This window comes from Bubalus bubalis, chromosome 6 (assembly GCF_019923935.1).
Source record: "Bubalus bubalis isolate 160015118507 breed Murrah chromosome 6, NDDB_SH_1, whole genome shotgun sequence".
Taxonomy (NCBI): domain Eukaryota; kingdom Metazoa; phylum Chordata; class Mammalia; order Artiodactyla; family Bovidae; genus Bubalus; species Bubalus bubalis.
Window position 1 is genome coordinate 8,465,268 of NC_059162.1, and position 4,283 is coordinate 8,469,550.

The window sequence follows — 4,283 nt, forward strand, 5'->3', positions numbered from 1 at the left end:
AACTGTACAGATGACATACAGTTCAAGCAAAAGGGAAACAACTGTTTAGCTACAACTAACAGCAACAACAACAAAAGTGCATCTTAAAGGAAATCAGTCCTGAGTGTTCATTGGAAGGACTGATGCTGAAGCTGAAACTCCAGTACATTGGCCACCTGATGTGAAGAACTGACTCATTTGAAAAGACCCTGATGCTGGGAAAGATTGAAGGTGGGATGAGAAGGGGATGACAGATGATGCGATGGTTGGATGACATCACAGACTCAGTGGACCTGAGTTTGAGTAAATTCCGGGAGTTGGTGATGGACAGGGAGGCCTGGTGTGCTGCAGTCCATGGGGTCGCAAAGACTCTGACATCACTGAGTGACTGAACAAAAAAAAATCTTACTGTTTGAAATATTTCTTTCTCAGTGCTGGGCATAAGTGCCAGTCTCCTTGGTTTGGTTAGCATTTATTCCATTTCACCTCCGGAAATCTACTTAGCTCTCTTCTGTTAAGGGCATTATCATCTTAGCCACTAGACCACCAGGAAAGTCCTGAGGATTCATGTGTTTTTTTTGTTTTGGGCCATGCAATGCAGTATGTGGGATATTAAGTTCCCTGACCAAGGACTGAAACTGTGCCCCCTGCAGTGGAAGTGTGGAGTCCTAACCACTAGAACACCAGGGAATTCCCAAGTCTTCATGTTTTAAGAGTGTATTTCCAGCTCCCACCCCCAAAAGTAAACATTCCTACAGTCATGAATGCAGTCATGAATGGACTAATTTAGGAACAGCTGGCCAGGCGATTGTCTCAATGTCTGGAATCTGTAAAATTTAGTTAAGGTTTGGCCCTAGGGAAAAGGATTAGGTATAGTCCTATAGAGGAAGAGGGATTACTTTGCAGGCCTAATGAAGAAAAATTCCAGTCCTTTCTTTATCTTTCCATTGTGAGTGAAGAGGGTGATAGGTCATCTCCCCAGAGGCTGCACTGAGCAGATAAGACACCACAGCAGTAGAGAAGGCCTCTCTTCTCTAATCCTCTAAATGGGGTTGGCTTAAGTTTGGAAGAGAGATGGGCTCCTGGAAAGGAATTCCCACCATGATGTCAAGATTGCTAGGCATCAAACCACTTCCTAATATGGATAGGGAGAGAATACGATTCAATTATAAGTAGTGCCTGTCTGTCTCTTTTATGAGCTTATGTGGGTGAGGGCACATCCCCATTCCATACATTACAGGTAGCAACCTCTGCCCTGATGACTCTTCCTCTAGGAAAAAGAGTAATCTTAAGAAAATGAGGATGGAGTGCAGGCTGTTCACAAGGGAAGAGTTCCAGTATGGGGTGGTGGTGAAGAGGGGAGAGACAGTTTTGGCTTTTTCTAATGGATATCTCTTCCTTTCAACCTTGTAAAGTATAGACTGTTTATTCTTCCCAATCCTGCAGGAAACGGGGGCAGGGGACCATCCTTCTCCTTAGTTCACCGCTACTTTCAGATTATCATGCTCTCATCCTCTTGTAAAAACTCCTTCTCTGAAGCTTATACCATTTGGATCTACTGTCCTTTATCCCTCCTGCTTACTGAAAACTCCTGTGCCTATTAAATAACCCCTCTGTGCCAAACTGGGTATGTGTATGTATGTGCTAAGTCACTTAAGTCGTCCGACTCTTTGAGACCCTATGGGCTGTAGCCAGCCAGACTCCTCTGTCCCTGAGATTCTCCAGGCAAGAATACTGGAGTGGGTTGCCATGCCCTCCTCCAGAGGATCTTCTGACCTAGGTTTCTAACTTGTGTCTCTTAGGTCTCCTGCATTGGCAGGCAGGTTCTTTACCACTAGTGCCACCTGGGAAGCCCTCCTATCTGGGTGGTTTTAGGAAAATCCACTTGATCAGTAGTTAGTTCTTGGCCTTCTCAACCTATACTCCTACTTTCAATTCCTTAACTTTACCATTTCTGGCAACACAAGTTTTTCTTGATGGCAGCCTAAGGGCTTTAATAAAGAATGGGAGAGGAAGCATTCTTGATGTGAAAACATTCATGGTGCAAGAACTGGCTGGTATTTATTTGAAGACGCATTGAAAGACTGGGGTTGTCAGCTGTGACATATAATGATGGAATAGCATAGACATTGAATTTCAATAATATTTAGTGAAGGTTCAAGATATGGATTTTACCTTTATGCCAAGCTTCCCGGAAACCTGAGTTTGGAGCTAGCTTTTAACTTTCCCTGTTAGCTGCCTTTCTGGGGATAGCTGACGCTTTCGACAACTTCTCTCCTCTTGACACACTCTCTTCCTTCTGATTCTGTGACAACTAGGAACCAGGGTTTTTTTTCCAAACTGGCTGTTCCTTTCCAAGGATTCTCCAAGGGCTCTTCTACTTATGGCTTCAGTGCTAGACTTCACCAAGGCCTCTGCGTAGCCCTCTGCTGCTCTCTGGGGGAGCGTATTCAAATCTATGGCTTCAACAACCACTGAAATGTCCATGATTCAGAATTTCTGGCCTATACATCATTGGAGTTTTTAAAAAGCAGCTTTCTATAAAAGTAATGTATGTTATGTACACAGTAAAACAAATTCAAACAGTAAAAATGAATCTAAAATAAAAAGTATGTGTCATCCCTCCTAAGCCCACTCTTCATAACTCATTTTTTAATACTTGTATAAATATGCGTGTATTCTTTTGCACTTGCTTTTTTCCCCCCAACTTAATATAACTTTCTCCCATGTTTTAGATTCGTACATTCAACTGTCATTTGGACATTTCTATCTGGCTGTCCCACAGTTATCTAAAATTCCTTCCTTTTCTGTGAAATTCTCCCATATGCTATACCCTGCTGCTATCCCCTTTTTACCATTAACATTGTGATGAAAATTGTCTTTATACATTGTGCCTTTCTAGTAACTCAATTTATCTCGTTGTTTCTACCCCACCGTATTTTTGAAATAGCTTTCTCCAAAGTTACTAAATGACTTACTTGTTGCAAAATCCAATGGACACATTGTAGTCCACATCTTAACGTGATTTTTTTTTTCTGCTTTAATACTGACCAATTTCCTTGATATTTCTGGTTTCTTCTTTCCATTTGTCCCTTCTCGGTGTCCTCTTTTCCCCTCTTTCCTCACCTCATCTCTTAAATGCAAGTATTTCTCTTTCTAGGCCATCTTATCCACTTCCATGGTTTCAACAACACACACTCTAAACTTTCCTTTTGGACTCCCAACCCACATTATGTAACTTTCCATTGTCTAACGGATATCCCACAGGCACTTAAAACTCATTCTCTCCCCCACCTTCCCCGACCTCAAATAATGAAAATGGCATCATTAGTCCCTAGGTGCCTAAGCCAGAACACCGAGAAAAACCTTGGATTCCTCCCTCGGCCTCATATCCATTTCCGATCATTCCCACCCTCCCCCGCCACCATCTGTACACACCCTTTTACAGGCCAGACCACTGTGATCTCTCTTTGGGGTAAGAGCGTCCTAACCGTTCTTGCGTCTAACTTCGCCCCCTCCAATTCATTCTACCCATTGCTACCCTTGATCTTTTAAAATGCAAATGTATTTGTTTACACCTCTGCTAAGACTCTTTAAAACCTATTCATTATCCTTAGGAAAATAATTTACGTGGCCTTGCGTAAACTGGCCCCTCCCAACCTCACAGAACTCATCTATTTACCCCTCTTTAGCCATACCATACTGCTGGCAGCTCCAGAAGGTACCCAGTCTCCCACCCCCAATTCCCAACAGTCCAGGATTCAGCTCAGGTGACACTTCCTTCAGGAAGCGAGTGCTCAAAAAGCAAATGCTCAAAGAGTGAAATCCGAGAGGGCAACTGACCAGTGATTTCTGTTCCGGACCCAAGTTTACGGAACGTCCGGGTTATCAGGAAGCTCAGGGCAAAGGTCAAACCCAGACCGTGAACCTTCCCCCAAGTTCGTAGGGCAATCGGACCCTCGTAATATTCCGCCCTTCTGCGTCATGGCTGCTAGTCGCAGTCTGTCAGTGGATCTTGAGGTCGACACCAGCCAGCTCGGGTCCCACCAACGTTTCCACACTAGAGAGTGCAACCTCTCACAGGCCTTACTACCGCACTAAAGCCGTAGAGAAGAAAAACGTGCGTTGCCAGCTTGCCCCAAAGCAAGATGGCTGCCAATCTCTAGTCTCCGGGACCAAAGTGAAGCTATCCACTCCCTGTTTAATGCCGCTGCCAGGCTGCCCTCACCTAGCATGGCTACTCCGGCTCATGCCTCACTATGGTCTCGAAGCCGCCACTAACCGGCCAGGTTCCGGGAGGCGGT